This window comes from Struthio camelus, chromosome 3 (assembly GCF_040807025.1).
Source record: "Struthio camelus isolate bStrCam1 chromosome 3, bStrCam1.hap1, whole genome shotgun sequence".
NCBI classification, from domain to species: Eukaryota; Metazoa; Chordata; class Aves; order Struthioniformes; family Struthionidae; genus Struthio; species Struthio camelus.
In genome coordinates this window covers 121790183-121816737 of record NC_090944.1, presented here as the reverse complement: position 1 = coordinate 121816737, position 26555 = coordinate 121790183, and the positions used below count along the sequence as shown (strand labels likewise).

Here is a 26555-nt window from a genome sequence, read left to right as displayed (position 1 = left end):
TAATATGTTTGCTGATAAACAGTTGGATCTGGAACGCGTATAATGACACAACGTTCAGGAGAAAGCGTAAACCAAACTGCTCTTTCAGTCAAATCCCAGATCTTGTCCTTCTGACTCCCACTGAAACCATGGCATCTCAAAGGGAACCTAGAACCTAGATAATTAAGTGCTTAGGCCTAAGGTCTTCAATAAACCAAAACTACAAAACTGTTCACTTAAGAATCTATTTCATTCAAAGCTGCAGGTAGCATCACACCAGATGATAGGAAGTTTAGATATATCAGTAAACAAACAGTTTTTCTGGGATGCATTTTTATTACCTAGCATGTGCTACAGTGATTATTTACTTGGCTTATCCTGAAAGTGACTGGGGAATACAAATAGCAGAAGCTAGGCCTTCAGTCTTATCAGAAAAGAAGATATAACAACGTATCTTACACACACCTAGTATTACATTATGCTTGTACAAAGTTTTGTAGCTATATAAAATCATTGGATTTTTTCACATTTAGCTGATAATAAGTGGTAGTAAACTTTCAAGGGAAATCTGTAAGTGTTAGCGCAGCGTAAGAATAAAGGTATGAAAACTCGGTGATACCAAACTTCATCATCTGGAAGAACAATAAACACAATCCCAGGAACACGGCTGCATAGATCTGTCCATGACACAACCAGCACAGAAACCAAACATATGGATGAATATATAGGTAAGGAAAATAAGGACAGTATGACTCAAAAGAGACCAGTGAATGAAAGCATGAAGAAAGCAGGCAGGAAAGAACCGTTTTTGGAAAAGTCCCTGGGCATATCTGTCAACTACTGTTCATCTCACCTGCAGTCTCCCTACACTGGGCTGTAGGTGTAACACAGATGCTAATTATCTGTAACAATTATCTGTTATCTGTAAAATCTTTAGATAGTACAGCACAGTAAGTACAAATAGTACAGCACAGTAAGTTCACGTAGTACTGCAAAGTAACTACAGACAGTAATCACATTTTGGCTTAGCTTTATGTATTAAAAATTAATAGACTGCAATTATTTTGAAGTGCTACCTCACTGATTTGTTGCAGAATCATTCAGACTTTTTTTTTTAACCCATCTAGATCATTACTTAAAAAATAAAGTGACTTTTCAACTAATATGTTCTGTATGAAGCCCAAACCAGGCTTCAGCAGAATCTTGACCGAAATCAAACAACTCAGAGTTGACACTGCCTTCCACAGAGTTTGGCACAGCAAATCCACAGCTGGATTTCACAGCCTAGGCCTATTTTTTAAATAAATACTTTTTATAAGAAGGAAAAAAAAAAGTCTTTGAGGAGCTTCAGAGACACTCTTCCCTGCTATTTTGTCGACACATCTCTCACAAAATAGAAACAAACAAAAACAAACAAAAACAAACAAAAAATGCCCACTCATTCTCCATTTTCAAGCTCCAGGTTTAACTATGCTCCCTCTCTTTCAAGAAACAGCTTATCATACACATCACAGTATGCTTCCCACACTACCCATTCATTACACATGGTAAATATGCAGTAGGAGCTATATGTAATGAAAATATTGGTATATTCTAACTAAAGACCTATGGATCTGTAAAATCCAGTTAGTTAGTACCTCCACAGACAAACGCAATCACCTTTCTGGACAAGGACTAATAACCAGATGGCCAGGCTTGAGAATAGAAATGGTTGCATGGTTAGAAAGGCTCTAACATAACTGGCGCCTCATCCTCCCAGCTTCAAGAGGATAGCAGTTTTGAGCAATGTTTTTCCTTTTTGACAAGAAATTCTATTCTAGACAAAAATGACACTCTTACAGGTGTTTTGAGTAATGCTTACTACTGAAAAAAATAATACTTCAATTTCTAAAAGTCTGAGACTTTATGACGAGACAATTTTTACCTATCATAAATTTTCATCCCTTAGGACAAACGTTATCCTTTGTTAAACTTGTTTGAGATGTGATCTGGATTTCCATGTGCAAGAGTGAGACCTAAAATTAGCCTATTTAATCTGTCCATGTCTTCATTTCTATCTTTGGTGTGGCCAAGAATAAAGAAACAGGAAAATACCTGTTCATCCTGCTTATAACCCTTCTTAGCCTATCAAACACAGCAAATAAGAGATGTATTGCAACACACACTAAGGACACACAGAATTTGCCGCAGCTGTTTTCCACACCTTAAAAATTCCTGCTTGAAATGGCAGTCCTGCATGCAAATCACAGAAATACACTAGCAGTGATGTGTCCTGGACCCTAACATGTTTCTGCAGGGGAGAAAAACCACAGCTCATTCTGCATAAAGAATTTGAAAATAATGACTTTTCTGGGATGTCATTGCATTAATAAGCAGCAGATTGCAGGAATATCATGTATCCCATTGAATGAATATTAAAGAAAGGCACGAAATGCTCAAGAGCAAATTTCTTTGCTATGGAATTATAGAAATCCCATGTTTACTGCAAAGCTATACTAAAACAGCAAAAATTATTATATTTAACAATGATAGATGTTAAACATAGCACCTTGTGTAAAGGCTACGCGTATCATGTATTTAATGTCTTAGAAACACAGAAGGCTAAAGGATATAACTGAATCAACATGCACTATATTTATGTATGTATATTACACACTGTAAACTACTGCAAAACCATATCATTTACACAGGCATGGAAACGCATGGGAGTATAAATGCATGCCAGTCACACGCATTTCTTAAATCATTCCTACGGGAGGGCCTGAAGAAGCAAGCAGGAGTATTCATTCAAGCTCTGAATGCTAACAAAAAGAATTATCGTCTCATATTGCAAATAGAACCACAATTTACACAGACTTGAAAAAGCCTTTAAGGTTAACATTTTTTGCATCTTTCACACACTTCTGTAAGAATTCAAGACTAAATCTTTTTGACTTAATAGCATTTTCCTTGAGGGAGAAAATAAAAGGCCAAAACCCTACACTTCTTTATTGGAAAAAACAGCTTGAGTTGTCACTAGAAAGATCAAATCAGCACAGCTGTGACTGAAAAATATCTATTTTAATACGGATCTCATCGGATGGCCTTTCAGTAAAATCACTAACGGTAATCTCTGGGTTCTTTTTTTTTCCTTCTGCAGTATCTTCAACCAATGCCATGATGGATTATGCACGCTAAAGAATTCAATTTTAATTTCTGAACTTGTTCCCATTCCTTATGGCTTCTATAATAAGGTCCACAATACTTCTTGGTAATGTCAGTAACTGATAGGTTTCATGATCTTCATACATGCTACCTAACAAGTATTAAAGAGATACTGCAGTTCTTCCCTTCATATTTACTCTACCATGTTCACCCTGACATGAGTTAAAAGCAATTCCATATGAAGTTTCCTCCCCAACTCCTAGGGCAGAAACGAGATTGAAGAATTGTACAGTCAGTAATTAATCAGCTTTATTTTTTAAACAGGACTGATTAGGGGATCAATCACCACATTGGCTGAATTTCTGTAAAGTATTCATGAATCGGGGGTGTAATCTAACTAGCCATTTTAACCACAGAAGTGTATGGAGAGTTTGGAACTGAAATATGGGGATCATTTTAAGTGATTCTTTTTTTCTTTTTTTAGATATGCTGAAACATTTGATTTTTAAACAAATTCTTTGGCTTTGCTTCAAAGTAGCATTCATCTGTTTAAAAATTGACCTAACCCTGAAAACGATTAAGCCCTAAACTGAACATAGTAAGCAATTTTATTTTTAAAAAAGGTTTTGGTTGACAAATGTGGAAACTGTGTGGAGGGGGGAACTTTAATCTCATTTTTCCTGACAGTTCTTTTTGGTTCACCTATGGAAACAGAATTGTCCATTATTTGCTGTTTTTCCATGGGAGGACTGAGTGTTGCACATTCTGTCATCAGAACTCATTGTAATATTATGATGCAGAATTTGATTGCTAAGGGCTCGCACTGTAAACCAGTAACAAGACTCCATTAGGGTAGGATAATGCTGCATTGGTGTGCTGGTACTTGTCAAGTAGGTCACAGCCATTCTTCAGATATCTAGAAGAAGAATATTAGCTATTGCCCAAGATAGCTGGAAAAGGCTCTAATCTGACATCAGTGCATCCAGGCACTGCAGAGTTAGAAGATTAATCCTCCTCTGAGGAATTCAAGACAACTTCAACCTTCAGAATTTTCTGCTGGCTAATTTAGATAGCTCACCTATCACTCCATCCTTTCTTGTACATCCAAAGTGCCAGAAAATGTACAGCATCCAAATACAGTTAGGAAAAAAAAAAATACTCTGACCTGGATCTGCACAGACCATCTCTAGAACCAGAAGCATACTGCAGAGCATCTGGGTTGGGCTTGCTTGAAAGTTTTTCTGAGAAGGGTGGTGAGGAAGCTACAGTGTTACTCACACAGTCCAAGGCCTGATTTAACCAGATCTGTTACGTGCAGTACCATATATGCACAACTCTACTGCTTCAGAACTGCTTCAGTACAAGACTACTCTGTAGGCTTACCAGCAATGCTTATGCTAACTTGAAGATTTCATCACCACTTTCTTTTGTGTTGCAGCCATATCCGTAAGTAAAAATACTGATTAGAAAATGAACAAAGAAAGCCCTAAACAAGTAAACGCTGAAGGTTCTTAACCACATAATTTATTTTCTTACTTAGTAACTTTTGGTTTTGACAATCATGTGATAAGAATGAAGATTTACAATCTGTTAAATTAACATGAACAACGCCAATACAGTTCTTACAGAATCACAGAATGGTTGAGGTTGGAAGGGATCTCTGGAGATCATTTAGTCCAACCTCCCTACTCAAGCACAGTCACCTTGAGTAGACTGCCCAGGACCGTGTCCAGACAGCTTTTCAATATTTCCAAGCATGGAGGCTCCACACCCTTCCTGGGCAACCTGTTCCAGTATTCAACCACCCTTACAGTAATGAGGTTTTTTCTTATGTTCAAGTGGAATTTCCTGCGTTTCAGTGTGTGCCCTCATCCTCTCTCATCCTATCACCAGGCTCCACTGAGAAAAATCTGGCCCCGTCCTCTTTACACCCTCCCCTCAGATATTTATCTGCACTGATAAGATCTTCTCCAAGCCTCTTCTCCCAGGTAGACAGTCCCAGCTCTCTCAGCCTTTCATTACTCGAGAAATTGTTCCAGTCCCTTAAGCATCTTAGTAGCCCTTCAGTGGACTCACTCTAGGAGCTCCACATCTCTCTTGTTCTGGGGAGCCCAGAACTGGACACTGTACTCCAGGTGTGGCCTCACCAGGGCTGAGTAGAGGGGGAGCATCACCTCCCTCTACCTGCTGGCAACGCTCTTCCTAAAGCAATCCAGGATACCATTGGCTTTCCTGGCCACAAAGGCACGTTGCTGGCTCTTGGTCAACTTCTTGCCCGCCACAACTCCCAGGTCCTTCTCCACAGAGCTGCTTTCCAGTAAAGGCCATACTAGTGCATGGGGTTATTCCTTCCTGGGTGCAGGACTCCCCATTTCCCTTTATTGAACTGCTGGAGGTTCCCCTCTGCCCCTTTCTCCAGCCTGTCCAGGTCCCTCTGAATGACACCGTAACCATCTGGTGTATCAGCCATTCCTCCCAGTTTTGTGCCATCTGCAACTTGCTCAGGGTACATTTGGTCCCATCGTGCAGGTCATTATTGAAGATGTTAAAAAGTATCGGCCCCAGTATGGACCTCTGGGGAACACTAGTAGGGATTGGACTCTAGCTGGACTTTGTGCCAGGATCACAACCCTCTGAGCCCTGCAGTTCAGCTAGTTTTCAGTCTACCTCACTGACCACTTATATAGCCCATATTTCATCAATAGGTCTATCAGAAGGCTTTCAGAGACAGTGACAAAAGCCTTACTAATGACAAGATAAACAGCATCCACCACTGCTCTCCCCTTGTCCACTAACCCACTCATCTCATCATGGAAGGCTATCAGGTTGATTAAACATGATTTTTCCATTGAAAATCCACACTGACTACTCCTAGTCACCTTCCTATCCTTCACATGTTTGAGAATATTATATAGGATTAGTTGGTCCATCACCTTCTCAGGAATCGATGTGAGACTAATTGGCCTGTAGTTCCTCAGATCCTCCTTCTTACTCTTAAGGGTAGGCGTGACATTTGATGACTTCTAGTTCTCAGAAAACTCCCTGGATCACTATGACCTTTCAAAGATAATCCGAATTGGCTTTATAGTGACATCAGCAACCTCCTTTAGCACTTGTTAGCGCATCCCATCAGGGCCCATGGACCAGCTTAAGTGATCCCTAACCTGATCCACCTCCAGAAGTGAAGTGTCTTCATTGCTCCAGACTTCCACTCCTGATACTGGGGGCTTGGGATTCCTGAAGGCTGGTCTTAACAGTAAAGACTGAGGTGAAGAAAACATTCAGTAGCTTGGCCTTTTACATGTCTTTTTGTCACCAGATCCCTTGCCCCATTTAGTAGTGGGCCCACACTCTTTAACCTTTCTTTTGCTGCTTATGTACTGATAGAAACCTTTTTCTCGCTGTCTTTCAAGTCCCTTGCTGCCTTTCAACTCCAAGGGAGTTTTAGCTCTCCTAACTCCATCCCTGGATGTTTGAACTGTCTCTATATTGCTCCTGGGTCACCTCCCCCGGCTTTCACCTCTTTTACACTTCCTTTTCATATCTGAGTTTTGTTAGGAGCAACTTGTTTTTCCACAAAGGCCACCTGCCTCCTTTTCTTGATATCCTATTCATTGAGATGGATCATTGTTGCACTTCGAGGAGGAGATCCTTGAATATCAACCAGCTATCTTGGACCCCTCTTCCCTCCAGAGCCATATCCCATGGGATTCTTTGAAGCAGGTCCCTGAACAGGTCAAAGTCATCTCTCTTGAATTCTAGGGTTGTGATTCTGCTTTTTGCTGTCTTCCCCTCCTCGCAGGATCCTAAACTACACCACCTCATGGTCATTGCAGCCAAGGCTGTCCCCAGTTTTCACATCTCCAACCAGTTCTTCCTTGTTTGTAAGTAAGAGGTCCAGTAGAGCGTTTCTCCTTGTTGACTTCTCAATCATCTAAGCAAAGGAGTTGTCATCAACGCTCTCTAGAAACCTCTTGGATTGTTTGTGCCCTACTGTGTTGCCCCTCCAGCAGATATCAAGGTCGTTAAAATCCCCGCGAGGACCAGGGCCTGCAAAGGTGAAGTTTCTTCCAATTTTCTAAGGCAGCCTCATCTATTACTTCTTCCTGATCAGGTGGTCCATAGCAGCACCCACTACGATGTCACCCATGTTGAGCTGCCTGCTAATCCTGACCCATAAGCTCTCAGCTGGCCCCTCACAGGTCCCCAGGCAGAGCTGCATGCACACTAGTTGCTTTGTCACGTAAAGGGCAACTCCTGAAAGGCAAACCTCAGGCCTTGACAATTAATCCTGTACGCTGGTTGTACCTCTCAGTTTTCCAGTGTAGCTTCTTAAACATTATGGAATTCTCAGTTCATGTGCTTACCCAAGATTGTCTGTGGCTGCTAAGAACACAATCAGAAGTTCAGTACTAAGGTGTCAAATATAGGTAGTGAAAAATTGGAAAGTGTATTAATCCTTCTCTTTAGAATCATATTAAAATATTTCATATTAATTCAACAATCTCAACAAGTTTGCCTTCTTGTAAGTACTCTCCTTTAAGAGCTAACGGTAGCAGCAATAAAATACAACATGCTGACATCAGTTAAATTTCTTAGCAAATACATGGCATATAAATAAAATAAATTTTTATAAATTTGTATATTATTTTTATATTATTTTATAGAAACAATTGTGCCTGCCTCCCTTCTCCTTAAAAATTAGGTTTTCCACGTTTTTGTATTCCCTTAGCAAAAGATTCAGTCTTTTGTTAGGAATCCTAGCAGGCTCAATATATCACTTGCTGGCACGGCAAACCTCAGCGACAAAGCGCTGAAATACTGAATAGAATTTACACTATTACATATTCTCCAGTATTTCTAGAAAGACAGAGACTAAGGAGACTCTCTGAAGACGGATCTTCTCACTGAATTTTTTTTTTCCTCCTTGCACTTTGCTTTATGCCACACAAATAAAGCAGGGCTGAATGTAACCCTTGTTCTGCTTTACAGTGCTTTCTCTCACTGATATTGACCAGAAACGAACACAATGAGAACGCATCAAGATCTAACTTGCTCCCTTTCTGCTGTTGTGCATGTTATCTGACTTTACGCTAGCTTTTGTTCAGAATCATGAAAGAACTAACATTAAATGCTTGCTTAATTCAAAATAGTCCAATGTAGATAAACAGACAGACTGATGGATATAAGGTAAAGACAAAACATTAAAACAGATGTACTTTTGGATCAGCTTTAACTATACACCAGGAGAGGAGGAAAACAAAAGTTATGCTAAATCACAATATGTAAGAACTGCAGAATGAGAGAAAGAAAGTAACAGCAATGTAACTTCGGCTTCAGAACAGCAAAAAATTCAAAATATTTGACAGAGCTATTTGAAATGTTGATTCCCAGTGAAATGTGTCATTTAGTCAAAGAAGGAAACCATCTTCTCTCATTTCAGAATGAAAAATAAGCGAGTCAAAAACCAATCAGCTGAAGTATTAGCAAAATCCTAGCAAGAAGCTCCATGCAAACATACTGAATTTTGATTTATTTACATATGCCAAACCATAAAGACGATGGACTTAGACCAGTGGTGTAACTATGGGCACCCTAATTTAGTTGACTCATTCCTGATCCAAACTGGTTTCATTTCATTGGTTTCATTTGCCATTTAGGGTTTTAGTAATTACAGGTAGCTAAAAGGGTGCTGGAAGACTTAACACAACAGACGACTGGAAGGATGACCAGCAGCTCCAATGTGATATCTTGCGGTTCTAGCAATCTCACAATCTCATTTCTGAAGTAAAAATCAAACTTTATTGATACTCCAGGCAAGCTCCAGCTGTGGGTACTAGCAGCAACTCCCTCCCTTTTCACAGTAGTCATGGTTTTAGTCAAACTCATTAAATGGAGATTTCTACTGCAAACAGCCTTTAGGAAACTAACACTGAAATGATTCAACAACATTTTGCTATATCAGGAAAATCATTGCTGGCATCAATAGTTAACAAAAGAACAATTTTGATTTTTATTCCGATGAATCTCACTGCTAGAGAAAAATGTCTGCAAGATAAAAGGTCACACGGCTCGACTGAACATCTAATGAGAAGTCAGGATACTCGACTAGATTTCACCCCATTTTCCAATAGGTGCTGCCTGTTAAGAACCACCATACTTTTCAGCAGATAGTTTGTACACCTGCAGCTGACATCTGTGAAAATACACGTTTTTGGTGTTATAAAAGAATGACTCCTGGAAACTGCCAATTTCAAACTGATGGAAATGTATCTTTTCACGGGAAGAATCTCAACACAAAAAAGTGTTTTATTTATACACTGTAGATATCTATTGCGTGAATTCAAATACTAATCACTAGGACAATATTCTAGCTGGGGCAAATTGCACACAGTAAGAAAAAAAAAAAGATGGGAGAAAGAAAGAGGGAGGTAGCCCTAAGCTTTCTCTACATTTTTCCAGTCTTTGGACTAATGCATTCCCCATGAAAAATTAAAATCCCTTTTAGGGTTACTTGATTTCAAGTTCAGTCACCTTTGCCCTCAATATAGCGTTGGCATTTGGAAAGCGATTATGGTAACAGCAACGCTCCCTTGCCATACCCAAACACGAAACGGGAAGACAAAAGGTAAAGCAGCCACAGCCCTGCTACTGTATGGCTTTTGCTCAGCGGGGGCTATCAGAGAGACTGGAGAATCAAGAATAGGAAATTGTGTTACAAAGCTTTATAGTGTCCTGCTTTAAACACACTCCGAAAAACAGAGATATTTCCAGTAGACATATTGCAGAAGCCACATACAACACGTCAAAACGTTTTGTGTATCTGATGCAGGACAGAAAAAGCCATGAAGCAACTACTGGTAAACATCTCTGTATCAAGTCACTAATTATATCAAGCAGATGTACTCGCTTACTTTTGAGAGGAAAGTAATATTTAGAATGGACAAATTCCTAAGATAAATTATTTTAAAAATATTGCAATATGTTTTATTGAAAAAAGCTGCTATGAACTACCACTACACCATTGCATAGAACATTTTTTGTTAGTTTTAAAGAACGAATTAAGAACACACTTTATTAGTAACCAATTGTGTGTAGTGATAGGTTTATTCTTAAATTATCATTTGATAACACTTACAAAAGAGAGAAGGCATTAAAAATGCATGCCAGTCATTCCAGCCAGGATGAAGTGCTGCACTTCATTAAATGACTAAAATGTAATTACCTGCATAGAAAAAGCGCAACAAACTTTGAAGAGCAATAACTGAATTTAACATGTTTTCGTTCTGAATTCTGAGTAAATTATTGCTTATTACTTCTGTTACAGTAATGGGATTCAGGTACGCACAGAAAGACATCCGTTCTATTTGCATCATAGAGAGGTCTCAGAGAGTAAGCGTGTTTTGTTAATAATACCCCATGGGAGAGAAAAGGTGCATTTCCTACTTTCTCACTTGGAATTTATTCTTGTTTCCCACCAAAGACAACAAGGCTTTTAATATTCGCTTCTTTAGAGGTTCATTTAAGTCCTTAGGGTCTGATGAAAAATCTAGAAATACTTCCACAGGCTTTGGCAGACTTCTACAATCCCACAGTGGTACTCCATCAAGATTTACAGCATATCCATATCTAGTCTCCATCTAGGTAGCATTAAATCATATAATAGGTCTTGCTGATTCAATAAAAATATTATCATGTGCCCACGCCTGATTTAAATCAAATGCACACTACTGGATGGTGTGACTTTATGTAGATAAGGTATTAACAATAATGGGACCACAGACAAGCAAAATAACTTTAATTGAATCCATCTGGATGATGTTATTTAATAATATCTGTAATATTTCTTTAAGGATAAAGAAACCTAAACTCTTAAAATGCATTTAGTGTAAAAATTGGAATTTCAAGCATCCATCTCATGTGAAAAACCAATCTAGTAAGATGCAAACAAAATTTAATAATGTGCTATGTATCTGAAGAACTACTTTCACAGAGAAAATAAGCTGATTCCAGTGATACTCTCTTTCTAAAGGCCAGACTAGTGCTAAACAATTTCCAAAACATTAAATACGGACTGAATAAACAAATCTGTTCAAACCAGTGTCTAGTACATTCCCAGCTATACTGTTTTGTGCTCCATGTCAGGGTAATTTAAAATTCAAATGTTTATTCACTATATCATCTACTTATTTATAAACATCATCTTTCAGAAGGGAATGCAATGAGGGGAAACTCTACCGTAACAGCACATAAAGAATATTAATGACAATAACTGACTCCATAAAGCAAGACAGCCTAAACTGCTACTTCTGTAGTAAACATATCAAAATCAGAAACTTCATTGTAATAGCAAACTAATGGTCTGCCATTACACTTGACGGGAATTCTACCTACATATGGTATGTAACACTGAACCAAAAGTTATTTCAGATTGTGTCACACACTAGGTATTCATAGCATACTGCCCTTTTAAAAGGCCAACCTATGTTATTCCATTAATCACTCACTGTATTTAAAGATGGAAAACTAGAATAAAATATTTTTTCTCTACCTTTTCTACCCATATTTGAATTTAACTGGTTTCCCAATTACATACAAAAGGTTTACTGGACTACATACAGAAATAAAGCATGTACTCAGACAGAAAAACAAGTGACTACTGTCTGCTTAACAAATTCAAGTAGTAAGCCCAAAACCAACACACAAAACAAAAATGATGAAATTATGATAATGCCTAAGAAATTATTAACTCAAACAGAATATGGATGGTCTGCTTCTTAAAATGAATTCACCCCGTACTGATGAAGTAGTGATACTGCTACAGACAATCAGTTTTCTGTTATCTCATCTGAGCAAACTAGCGTTTCTTCCGTATAAGAGAAACTTCCGTTCTTCTTTCCCTTCCTCACATCCCCTTCTACGCCTCTACAACTATTCTCCTCGTCCTCTAAACAAATCTTGGCAGAAAAGCGAAGGAGAACAATTTGGGGAGAAAATGAGATTCAGGATTCCAAACCCACAAGTAGGAACTGGGCTCCTGTTTCTCTGCAGTTTTTCTTTCCTTTTCCTATCAGGTAAATAGCAATCCCTGGCTCTTTTCTCTGTCACTACGGCACACCTTGAAAAGCACGCAGCACCTTGCAAGAGATTCTCTAACAGCAACCGCGATCAGCACCCTTGAGTATCTTATTTGTCAGCATACCCGGAAATTGACTGTGTAATCTGTCGTTGTAATGTTTAAGCAAACGTTGAATTAGAAACAAGATAAGCCTTTATTACATGTACATCAGCAAATAAGGAAAAGTCACTTGCAGGCTGTTTTAAGCAAACAGCCACAATTACAATGGGAACTTTCTTTTATCTGAAAAGAGCAGCTATTGTTACAGAACGATGCAGACAGTATCATAAAAATAGTTACCAACTCCAGAAAACATTCTAAAAAAATTTCAACTTTAATAGTCACATTATACTACTTTCTTCCTCTTTTATTGGGGAATAAACCCATTACGAGATAATCACCACTAGCCTCACATGAGAGTAAAACACTGGAGAAACATGATCAACTGATTTTGAAGGAGTGAGGAATCATTTTTGAAGGACTTTATTTTTTATATTATCCTTTAGCAGAAAAATGCTGTACAAATGTTTGTTTATTCCAAAGATTCAGGGAGCTGGTGGAATAATCTCAACCCTTCCCCGTTAGCCAATCCTGCACTTGAAGAGAAGAGGAGGGAAGTAAGAATTTGGTTAGGCACATGTAGTACCTTTCTCGGCTACTCTGAATTACCATAAACTCTGTTTATAGAGGTATTCTCGTCGTATGGTTTATTTCATACAAAGACAACAGATGAATCCAAGGCACTGAAATCTGTACTAGTTGCATCCACTACATATAAGTAAAATCTGTTATACATTTAAATAGACTCAAATATAAAGTGAAATTCCACCTGGCAACAAGAATTTAACAGCAGAAGTGATACAAAACCACGTGTAATACCACGCTCCAGTGGCAGAGGAGAAAGCCTGAAAAAGCTTTTCTAGCTTCTATTTTACACACATAATCAGTGATTCAGTTATTAATTACCAGAACTATGAACATTGCAGTATAAGCTTCTCTGGTCCCTCATCATCATCTCGGATTAGGATAAAACGGTAGTTGCCGCTCAAGTTAAATGACGTACAGGGAAGACCAGGTAAGTGACACATTATTCCATTTTACTAGAATGGCAATTTTAATTCATTTCTAAAACTCTTAGATCATACAGTTTCTTCATTAATTTCTCCCTTCTTTTTTAGTGAAAATAAGGAGGGAGAGCAAAACGAACAGGAATTTGTAGGAAGGATGCCTTCTTAGTGTACGTGAAACACTACAGACTTATAATCAGAAAATAAATGGATCTTTTTTCCTATGGATACTCATGTCATTAATAACGTGAATTGTCATTAACAATAGTATATTAGAAAGTCCTACATGAACAGTTCACATCATAACAATAACGCCCTTCTTATAATTACTCAGAAAAACCCAAAGATCGACACAGTAATTTTAAAGACATTCTCACTAAATTAAGAATAAACAGCAAAATGTCTAACATACAACACATCTGTATCTACAGAAAAACTATTTTCACTCTACATTACTTTCTCCTCAAAACTCAGTGAAGGACATAGGTCAGCTGTTGGGAAACAAAGCTAGCGTTATGCAGACAAATACAGATATCTGTTACTCTGCCAAGGGAAAAATTGTGCTGAACAACTTGCCAAGGGCCTTTTCCAGGCCTCCAGACTCCCGCTGACCAGCTCTGTGGCTAAACTGCAAAATGCCGACTCAGCTCGCAAAGGATCCTGGCATCCTTCGAGATTCCAGCGCCCGCAGCCAGCGCTCACGCCAGACTGGGATATGGCACGTCCTTGTTCATAACTGACGTACGTTTGTACCTCAGGGGATCACACAATCACACAGCAGAGAGGCTTTCAGTATCAGATTGCTTGAAGAAAGCAAACGTGGCCTAGTCAGAGAATGGTGCATGCTTCAGCTGGCAGAAAAACTGATGCTACAATAGCAAAAATAAAGTATTTCATGGTTTACTTTGTAACTTTAAAGCTTCTGCAAATACCAGCTCTGAAATGAGCCTGGCTTGAATGATGACACAGTCACAGTTCCTCCAACCTGTCCTGTGCTGGCTCCCTCCTGCCTGCACCTTCCAAGGAGGAGCTACACAAGAGTCGTTTGTAGCAGTTCTCCTTCTGAAACTGAAGGGCAGGCTGCGTCCCAGCTAAAAGATCCCACATCCTGGTCTGCTCCTGGGGAACAGCAAAAACACGTTGCTCCTTGCTGAGGCTTTCTGGAAAGCCTACGTTCATTTTCCATTACCATCAGAAAATGTGGATGACTAGATGAAAACAAATACTTAACATTGCTTTGACTCTGTTGGCAGCATATTTCATCTATATTTCAAATGAGAGAGTAAGACATAAAAGAGTTTATTTTATACATACGCGCACACACACAGAGTTTAGTTAAATGATCTGATAAAGAACACTTCCAAGGCTAACAGCCGAAGCTTCCAAAACATTAACTGAACATCTCTCTCTTTTACAGCACCACGCAACACTATGGGATTAGTGCAGCATGTCCTGGGGTTTGGATGCAATAATAAACAACAAGCAATTTTCTGGTCCTAATTAACTCCTGTTAAAATAAGCACTGCGTAACAATAAGTTCTCCAAAGATGCACAGGGAACCCGATGCGATGGTATTATGTGCATAATGAGCCATTTTTTAAAGCCAGTTTTGTACTGAAAGGAGAGAGAGAGAGAGAGAGAGAGAGAGAACAGAAATATGTAGCGTTTGTCTCTAAAGTAAGAGCCACAACAACAACAGTGGTTTCTAAAAGGGAAACCAAAATGAACACCTTTTAGAGAGTATTGTACACAACTGTCACATTTTTTCAAACATGCGCTCAAGTTTGCACCACTGAAAGAACGTCCACCTATAAATCAACAAAGTGGAAAATGAAGCTGTTTGTGTTAGGCTTCAAAACATGTTTGGAAGAGATATTTGCAACTCTTTCCGGCTTCCTATAAACATGAGAAATTAAATATGAGAATAATCTTTCATGGCATATTCGAGCCCACTGAGGATACTATCTTCCAAGCAAAGAGAAGCCTCTCTCTCTTAAAGCATGTTTCCAAGTTACTGAGTATATGAGGAACATATTGTATGGAGGAATCCTGCAGCCACAAAGGAGACCTGAAAAACTTGTGTCTTAACTGAAGTGATCTGTTTAATAGAAGGACTGAAGAGGTGTTCTCATGGTCTCCTGATCCCTGCAAGGACTTTTTGAACTAAACATCTCTGCAGAAGCTGAACAAGCAATCCCTGGTATTTCCATAACAATCTTTTCCCATCTCTTTAAGCAAAGTTAAATGAACTATTACTTTAGCTATAAATGAACTTATTTTTAGAGATTAAGTTTTTAAGACAAATAAGAATTGCACAACTTTTCAAAGTGGAAAGGCCATTAGCCAAAAATAGTATGCGGGTTTTGTCAGCCTGTTTCAGCGTTGCATGACTAATAAGTCAGACAAAACTGTAGTCTTTTTTTTTTTTTTTTTAGCAAGTCCTCGCATGAGAAGCGGCAAGAACAGCCATATGCATTCTCTTGGGAGGCGCTTCATTTTCAGAGTTGGCTTCAGTTGCCATCAGTAAGTAGATCAAAAAAGGCCAAGTGAGGCAGGGAATCAGAAAGCTCTTCTATTTCTACAGACTTCATTAGTCACAAGATTTCACCTGTAACAACAAGTACATGCTTAATGAAGTTTGCATATATCATCTCCAACTAATCATGAAAAATGGGCCCCAAAATATCCCTACATACTGTTCTTAATTTCAGCCCTTATAACACAGTATCTATTTTCTATTTAGAGTAAAGTGGCTAGACCTTTACTAACTGTCCATAGTAGCATCTTTGAAATGTGGTACGTTTTTGCAAACTGAAAACGCACATCACTCAAAGGCAAACGAAAACTGAATTTGACACAATTTTAGAATGAATTTCTAGTTTGCGAAAGAATATAGAGTGATTGTTTTGCTTTATCCTTTTTTGTGATCAAAAACTAAATGTGACTTAATTAAAAGTTGTAGATAATTTTTAAGATTTTAAGAAACAGGCTTTTCTTCTGAAGGGAGACAAAGGTAGGAAAAGTTCTCTTCTATTAGTAAAGATATTTTATTGTTGGTTTCAGTGTCTTTTTACTTAACTGGTGCTGAATTTTAATACTTAATCAAAAATTTAAGTTACCTTGCTCCATATTATTAAATGGACTAACAATTACTACACTTTAAGGAGTGAAAAATTTGGGTTTAATTTCTATTTATGAACATAGTTGGGCAAACCAAATTAAGGACTGCACATAAACATTTAAGTGATGAGTACTGCATAGACTTCTCAATTCGGGATCAGAACAGTCAGTGTTCTTCTCTGGAAACAAAACTCCAATAGGTATCTGTATTAAAAACTAAAGGACATAGAAAATACGCATTTTAGAATAGAGGCAAATGGAGTACTACTGCAATTACTTTTAGTAAAATTCCTTGTATGACACTAGTGGCTCCCATCAAGATCATGGCCAGAAAGACAGCTGAACATACTCTGTATTTTACAGACTAATACTTATACAGCTATTAAGGCAAAAGTGCAACAAACTGCATATGTATTACCAATGTGAATAAGCAGAAAAAAAGATGAAGAAATAAGCAGCAGACATTTGGGGCAATTTCAGAGCACTTGTACACAATCATAAAATGATTATTTCAAAATGCACATAAAACACTCAAATGGCTTCCCAACAGACATAAAACCTTTATGCTTATGACTTTTTTATGATGATATAAACTTAAGTAGGACTGTGATATTTCTGCCTAGAAGCAGTTGGACCTATATTACTTTTATTTTTCTTTTCTTTTTGCTTCAGTTCTTCCCCCCTAGTCCCAGCCCCTTCTCTTTCATCTATCTTGGTTTCTTTTCTCTGGAGGCCATTCGTCGCACACTGCAACTCCTGCCGAGAGGCACAGGTAGGCTAAGTCATACACTGCTTGATGCTCTCGTTAATCAGGAGCCACTGGAAATGCACAATCACATTTGAAGATCAGAATGACGGTAACAACAAAAAAGGTCTATTTCTATTGGGTATACAGCAGCAAGATATAAAAAAAATAATGTGGAGACATATTTAAAAATGGGTAAGAGGCCAAATGAATTTAAAATAATAGGATCATTTTTCATAATGATTGCTAACCTGAATCAAAATTTAAGGTCATGATATTTAGGAACAAGGGAATTCTTTCGGTTAAGAGCTCTGTAAATGTATACAAGGACCTATCTCTGGAGAATATAACACCAGATTTTTTTGTATAACAAAAATTCAGATAGTAGTTTCCAGTGTGGCTATGTGAAAATCTGGGTTTACGTGCTTGCAAACGTTAACGTATCTAAGCAATTTTTTGCTAATCAATATAGATAGCTGTCAATGTAATCTTCATTTTCTGAAGGAGCAGAGAAGCAGCAGCAGCCACCACCACATAACACACTTTCTACAGTCATATTTTGTTAGTTGAACAAATGCCCTCATCTCAATGCTGAGTCGTTGCCACTGCAAAGCTCAGCACTCTGGCAAACAAGCCCACTTATGGAGGTCCCGCATCAAAGGGCTTCTTAAGCACATACTAAGAGCTCAGTGCAATATTAAAGCCCTTAAGCCTGATTCCCTTCCCTTTTTCAGTGTGTTTGGCTAAAGCTTTCCTCTATTAAGTGCTAGAAGTGGAGATGATTTAAAGAAACCCGAGACACACATTTAAAAAGTTTCAACTAACAATTACATGTTTTCCTATATTCTGAAACAGAGAACAATTCTATCACGTCTTCCTCTCTTTTTCAATATGTACTAATTTTAAGAGTGTTTAATTATGTTTTAATAAGCTACCAGTTTGCTATATAAAAATATGGCTTTTAAAAGATCTACTACTGATACTTTTTTTAATGAGACTTTTTTTTTTTTTTTAAACTAATCAGTAGATTTCTTGGCCTAACCATATTTTTAAAATGGTATTTAACAGTGTGCATTGATTTATTTTTAGCAATGAGTAGAAAAGAGGCATATCTATTTATGCTAGAAGGATCATTTTAAGTATGTATTAAAAAAATCATTCTGTTTATTTTTAAATTATCATGAAGTCTCCTTTTCAAACCTGAGAAAACCCAAGAAAACTTCAGAAAGTGGCAAAATAATCAGGATTCCATATGTTCAGCTTTTACAATTTTTGAAAGTTTTTCATGAATTCAGTATTACCTACTGATCTTTATTTTTTTTTTTGGGAAGTCAATAAATCTTTGATATTGCTTGATAAAGAGTCTTCCCTACAGAGATGTTACCACTAGTCTTTTTATAGATGCCTGCAGTAATACTGCAAAAAATGAAAGAGGATTAGCAGAGTATAAAAATAATTGGACACTAGCACTGCACTGACATTTTAGAGAAAAGATTTGCTGTCATGACTAGGTCAAATTATCTGCTGGTATAATTCCACTGAAGACAGCACATTTACGACACAGAAAATTTATCCTGTTATTTATGTAATAAATATGCTTAAGAAGGTGTGAGATTTACAATGTAATAGATAATGTGACAGATTCACACCATTAAGTGCATCCAATATAGAACTTAAGATCTCATTTCTCAGGTGAGGGGAGAGGGCAGAAAAAAGGATATGGACAGAGAGAGAGAGAGAATGACACTTACAGAAACATGTACTCATCTTAGAAATACGAATTATACATCAACAAATAATTTCATTTCTTGAAGAACTTATTTGCCTAAAATATAGCTATCCATCCTATTTGGATATTTGTTATTACTGTAAAGGAGCTCATTATTATATAGCCTCGGGCCCTGTGAATAAAGAACAACAATGAAATAATTGCCCAAAGACGACTTATGTAAAAATAAAGGAAAAAGACAATTTAAAATATCTCACAAGCGCTAATCATACAACAGATAAGGTGACGTACTCTACTGACAGGTGTAATAAATAACTTCCAAATTTGGCTACTTCTCCTTTTTCAATAATCTCATCTCCACAAGGGGTCCAAAGGCTGTCTGAATATCAAGGCCCTAACACTGGCTTCGCTAGAGCTGCTGGCTTCACCCCATTACACTATTCTTTTGAGACTGGATGGTAAGAGGGGAGTAATGGGACCCTCAGACCAAATGTTTCAGCAGCAGGTGTCCATTTTCCAGGAATTTCCATCTCCCAGCCGTTAAAAAAGTCTGCAAGACTCAAGCCCAGGTCAACGACAGCACAACTCTGCGTGAGGCACGGACTGCTTCGTCTTACGCGTTTTGGACACGACTGTTGGTTCCACACGGAAGCCCATAGGTATTGCGAGCAAGGAGTATAGTTGGGTTGACTATCTGAACGCAGGAACTGCAAAATCCTACGTGCAGGCAAAAACGCTAAGCAAACTGCCGGTATTATGAACCACTTCCATTTCCTTCAGAAGAAATAAGATGATTTTTTTTTTCTTCCCTATGGTATAAAATAACTGAAAATTTGCTTCAAATCATAATTCAAACATAAATGCTCTTACTAGCTGCCTCCACTTTTTTTCTTCCCTTGCCTGTGCCTCAAAAGTCCCCAGTAATTACTCATCAGCTGTTTAGACACATAGCCCCAGAGGCCAGTTAGGTCTCATATTTGCTACATTAGGAAAATTCCATGGTGCGGTAGCCAGAGTGACAAGCATGCATTCAGAAAACGTTCATATTACAAAATCTATAAGCTAGTAATTCAACCTTATTCTACAAGCTAGTATTTTCTTTGTTTGGTTTGCTGAATATGGTTTTACTTTTCTAAAATCTTATTTTATTTTATAACACCCCGGGAAAATGAGTAAAGCCCTTTTTGTGCAATACACAAGTTATCTGATTCTCTTGAGTACACGTCATCATGACTTTTAAAGTCATTTGATGACTACTCTCGATAACTTCAAATTAATTAAAATTGAAGTGTTCTTCACACAAAACACTAGCAGTCACCACTGAAACATCAGGCCAGTTATTACATTCCTAAAGTTATTTAAACCTTTTTGAAATTCTAGGGAAGAGAGGGAATTGTCGCATCTGTCAATCAAGAAAGCAGCCTGTAATTGTTATCTCTATTTCTCCTCAAGGCTCCAACTCCCTACAGATTGTCTGAGAGTTTTGATTGCAACCCCTATAGCATTCAATTTTGCTGCTGTGTTTAAAGTACATTAGAACCCCTCCCCTCAGGACTGCTGTTGAGGCGACGCGTGCGTTCACATAAGGTAGAATTTCAGTGGTACTGTTGCTTAAGATAAGGAGCGTGTCCAGCGTTAAAACTCTGCTTAAGTACTTCTGAACAACAAGTCTGCAGACTAGCTGTCCACTCTTTACCAATTCTCTTCCACTTGCGTCCGTTTGCACTGGATTCCTAAACGGAAATTTAGAGGTAAAACACAAATTAACTCCAAGATAATGTGATTGGATCACTTTATTATTAAAAGAGTATTTTGTTTTTTTATTCTGTGGGTATGGAGACAATGGGTGCACTGAAGTATTTCGCTTTCATAAGCAAAGGCAGGCAACATGCACAAACGTGCTTCCACGAAATTATGACTACTGTTTCATACATCCGTGAGTAGCTTGTGCAGCTTCTATTTTGTATTGCTACGTCCCTCTAATTTGTTTGTCCCTCTTCCCCTCCAAAATAAAGCTAACAAGCGGCTTTTCTATGCTGCTATACGAGAAACCAACTAAGCTGAGAACCAGGATACCTGCAATTCTGCCAACAGTTTAGGTAACTTCAGTCCCTCCATTTTTATTTCCTTTCCTCATCTTTTTTCCAACTCTTCTTCAGCGTGTTTGTATGGCTTCAAGTAGAGCTCAACAACAGTCTAAGCTGGCATTTCAGAATACCGCAATGCAAATAATTGGTATGTGCTGCAAAAGTTGCCTTTTTCCTCACTCATTCTGGTGGTTGGGTTTTTTTGATTTTTTTTTGTTTTTTTTTTTTTTGGGGGGGGGGGGAGCGAGGGCAGCAAAGTGGATTCCTGACATAGCAAATGACCCCTTAAATAACTAATTTGGTAAATCCACTTACCCCTGTGATAGCAAAGATGTATTTCAGAAAAACTATTGCTAAATATAAATTTTCATGGAAATTCAGGAATTTACCTTGAATTTCCAAAGTGGTTTTAAGACAAGCTATATTTGACACATTCCTAATGATACAGTAATCAGCATCTAAATACTTTTCCCTGGCAAGTGAGGAGAGTTAATATAAGGTAATTCTGAATGTTTACTGGCTTGACTCAAAAGTACACAAACTCCTCCTGTTAATTTTACCAATTTTTAGGTCTGGCATTAGGTTTTACAAAATACACTTCCCTCCGCCTTAACACTGTAGCAGCTTCGTTACCATCATGGCCCAGAGCAGAGTAACTGTCACTTGACATACTGGAGCTGATGCACGGTCCTTCTAATCCTCTGTTTTGGAAGATGTTTTTCCCCATAGTAGTAGCTGACCATAGACAATTCAATGGAATCTGAACCAAAAAATCCCAAATCCCTCAGTAGGCAGATGCAGGATAATTCTATATTTTGGCTGCACTATACACACAGTTTCTTTCATTAAATGAGCTGTAATTCGAATAGTGACCCAATTTTGCTGTATCTTTTATTGTTAGAACAAAAACACTTATGAACAGCTCCCAACAAAGCTAAATCTATCTTTTTCACATTTTTCTTAAAATACCCTGCTTATTTCTGATACATTTAAATTTAATTCAGTCTCTGTAGACCTCCTCATGCCTTCAACATACACAGAAGAATGCAGAAAGATTAAACATTTTCTTACTGTGACCTACAACAATGCGCTGAAACTTTAATTATTATGTTACTTCTAGCATTGGACCCAATGGATTTATTATATCCCAGCAGCTAATGTAATCTACTCTGATGTAAGATGTGGGCATTAGCTGAATCCACGCATTTTGTCTGCAAGTGTTTAGGTAGAGTAACTTAGGGCTATGCACAAAATAAAATATTCCCAAAATCTAATCTTAATTTTGGAGCATTTTTCTCAAGTAGATGAACTGTTCCTCATAAAAATATAGTTGCCTGTACAAACAGAAGCTCATATTTCAGCCAAAACGTTCACCCAAAATTCCAACCTTTTGGAGCCAGACTGCTACTTATTAGACTAACATCTTTGTTATACTTGTCAAGACCCTGTACCTTATGCACACATATACAATATACCATCATATCTGGGAAAATCCAGGTTTTCCATTGCAAGACAGGACTGGGTACTGTTCACATCATGCTTGGAATCAGAATAACCAGCTTCAGAACCAATACAACAACACTGCATTTGAAATAAATACAGCTTATTATTAAAGAGAAGAAATTTCACAAGTCTTGATGGTATTAAGGACCAGCCTTGGAAGATGACTCAGAATTGAGGTCTGATCCTTTTCCTGACTTACAGTACAAATATTCCTTACCAGCTATCCATCAGAACTTGCTAGCACCACTTTTGTATCATTTTCCTGGAAAAAATGCCTACTAAAATTTTTGGCTACTCCCGCACTCAACCTGCTTATTTTCTTTTAGTAACATGCTTAACAAAAATGCAGCTCAAATTTTAGAGAGTTTGAAAGAGATAAAAAGTAAATAATTGCAATGAAGTAGACTTGTTAAACAGGTAAAATCAGCTGCTGATACATAAACCATTTTTTTAAACAGTGGAATCTGAATTCGTTTATAGTCTCTAAAAGCTTTTTGGTTTATTGTACCACAGAATTTTCTATTCAAATATTACAAAAGCATTTGCAATATTGTAATTCTGAGCAACATGACTTTCATCAAGGGAAAATTTAAAAAACATTTAATATAATACAAGCAAGCAGGAATTAATACAAAGTTTCAGGCTTTATGCAGCCAAGTAGACCAGAGATTTTGTCCTCTGCTCATTTTTGATTCCATATTTTAATTGCTTACTATCATTTTGGCTTGATAGTCAAAGACAATTTCATAATTACCAGATATAAATCTTTATGTTTGTAACAGAAACACAATTACAACGGAATTTTTGTCAGTATTTACTGGAGTTGATATAAATAAATTGAGCTAAAAGCTTTCAAGCTGAAAAGGCTTTGAAGACTATGGGTAGCTCAAGTATACTTTTATACTATTTCTAAGTTTTGTGGCCACAACGATATTTGTTTCCCACATTACTTTCAACATTTCCCCTAAAGCAAGACTACCATTCAAAGGATTTTTACACACATCTTCTCTACTCAGTCTTACTCTTGCCAATCAGGATAGAGGCAGCGTTCCTCTCACATGAAAGCAGCAGGCTTATTAAGCACAGATTTAACATAAACCTGGGGGTATTTTGTAACTGCTTAAAGATCTGAACTGATCATACCACAAGGATAATCTTTCCAATTTACACAACCCTTACAGTTTAATTTGTTCATGACATGAATACAATGTAATTCCTATTTCCAAATTTATAACCAGTGAAACAATTCCTAATGCATTTTAAATAAATCATTTTTTTTCCTTTTTCTTGTCATTTTGTTTCAGGTATCTAAATAAAAGAAAAAATCCAAAACACTTGAAAATGCCCTCCCGCTGGCCCCAGAACTAATGGTCTGTTTTCTTTCTTACTCACAAACACATACAAACGCACACTACTTTTTTTTTTTTTTTGATAGAGCAAAAAAAATTTTTGATGCTTTCTCCTGGGCTAAAGAGAGTTCTAAGTTGCTATGGTAACTGAACAAAAATCCACTGAGGACCTACTACCAAAGACCTTTACAGCATATACAAGGTCGAGTCAGTGGTATCACAACGTCTTTATTTGGTATTTTAAACATGCAGATATCTAACAAATAACTGAGTGTTGAGTTGCATAGAAAAACCTTAAGAGTATACATTTTGATTATTATTGGTGCAAGACTCACCTGAGCAAGGCTTATTAAGTTAAGGTCAATTACACCAAATTACATAAACGTAACAGTACACTGGAAAATATGTATTGAGTGAACCTTGTTAGACTAAGTTTTCTCAATTGTCTTGTCACCAAAACAAAATGCTAAAGCATTTACTACACCTCAGTCAAACAACTCAGTTGATTTCCTGCCCTTGAGGCTAAGATGCCTCAATGCAGCAAGTTAGCAAAACTAAAAGTTATGGCCCTAATTAACTGTGCAAGAAAATACGACCTGCCTTAATGTTCTTGCATTTAGCCCTATATAGAGATTCTACATGTAAGATATAACAGAATGCAAAAAAGTCAAATTTTGCTGAACTAGTTGCTTCCAAAAAACCCACTGATTAACGTTACATTCTTTTGTATTCTAGGGCCCAATAATTTTAATTTTCGAGTATCCCAATATGAAGATTTTGAATATACTTCAACACAGGACATGTTACTGAATTTTTAAAAAGAAACCTGACATGACTGTTCTGAAAGCAAACAGCAATTTCCTTCACTCATCGCTCAACTGGATATTCCACTGACTCCCTTCCATTTATCGGAGATGCTGTATTTCATCTCACATTGGCAATGTTTTGTACACTACTCTACCTGCAATGTTGAATATTTACTCCACAAAACTTTAGCTTTCTTGAAAATGTTCCAAGTCTCATACTGTAACAATCAGAAAACGCAATTAAGACCATACGAACAGTACTATAGAGCGCTAACACTGTCACTTATGTGTCTAGAATTCTGGAAAAAGAAGCGCTGAAGAAGTTAAACTTAGAGTACTTAGGTATAAGCATAACAACTTTCACATAGGGAGCTAAAATGACTAGAGCAGAGAAAGTAATGCAGAGTAAACTTTGTTCAGTGAAAATACTGTCGAAAAATAAATAAATCGTCCTGGCAAGGATCAGATAATAAGTTTTGTATTGTATGTTCACAGAAAACTCAGAGAGTAGGATTTTTCCTTCCTGAACTGTATCTATTAAAAATATAAACACTTTTTTCAATTTCATAATGTAAGGTGTAGTAATGTATTAATGCATTTCTATGCTACATGTAATCAATTTGAAATATTTTTACTGGACAGCATTATATTCACATAGCTTTTAGAGCCAAATCCCAACTTTCATTGACATCCTTTGGGCTAGGAATTTAATCCTTCACTAGCAATTGTGAAACCTAACATTACGGATATCTTAATGAACCAAGTTCTTCACCATTCCTATCAGCTGATATATGATATTATTTTACTGTATTTGGAATGGCAGTCGATCAATTCTGTCTGTAGAAAGTATAACAGGCAGGGATTTGGCCAGCAACCTTTAAATTTACAGTGAAATTTACCTAGACCTTGGAAGGAATAGACAGTCTTAACTTAGTCCTCTACTACAAATGCTTCTGCTTCACTGTTTTCTACCATCTAAATATACTTTGCTCGTTCATTTCCCAGGAGTGTCACCACCAGATGCCAAAAACCTACAAAGTCATTCAGAAAACGTCATACACATACAAGTAATTGACTTGGAGAACAAAATCCCACATTACCGTGCTGCCATTGAGTCCTATCAAAAAATAATAAAATAAAATAAAATAAATCCCACACCTCTGTCTTACATTCTGTCAGTCAAGGAACTTCATACATAGGCCTTGTAAATTTATTCCTTATATTAAGATGGACCCTAAAGTACCTTGCTGATTATTTTGAGGTTGTATTTTAAAAGGTGTCCAGGGTATTGACTTTAATCTTTTCATAAGCAGTGTAAAAAGAAGATTATGTTCATTTTAGCTTTCATCTTATAAAATTTCTTTAGCCTTTATATTTTTGATTCTAGTTCCAAGAACTAAGATTTGCATGGCAGTGGTGCACGGTGGCAGCAGTGAGAAAAACAATTTGCTGGAAGGTATTGAAAATTCAAGTGCCAATTTCCCTGCCCCTTCCTTGTATATGAAGCAGATGGGGCTATAAGACAACAGAAGCAAACAACTTATCTGGTGAACAAATTTAATCTTTTACAAGAAAGCCTGAAAGCCCTAACTACGAAGCTCATCCCACTGAAGAGGGCTTTCGGAATCACTGGACAGTCTGGGAATCATCTATGGTTTATTTATTTATTTACCACTGAGAAAAACACCAATTAATGAACTCCAAAGCTTTCTGCAGAAATACTGGAATCAAAAACACCCGCCATTTCAATCCACAGCATGAATTCATTACAGTTAAAGACCACAGAGATACTCAGCCATAGCGCAACATGAAAATGAGCTAATATCACTGGAAAAGGTCATTCTTTAGTAACCTGTTGTTTAAGGACTAAGGCATTCATTTTAGGTACAAAAAGAGAACGCCTAGATC

The 26555-nt window shown here is 37.4% G+C and overlaps 1 protein-coding gene across 33 annotated transcripts in view; it reads right to left on the bottom strand.

Moving 5' to 3' along the window:
- NRXN1 (neurexin 1) overlaps window positions 1–26555 on the bottom strand; it is a 726764-nt gene that overhangs the window by 480376 nt on the left and 219833 nt on the right. The gene's annotated exons all lie outside the window — the stretch shown is intronic.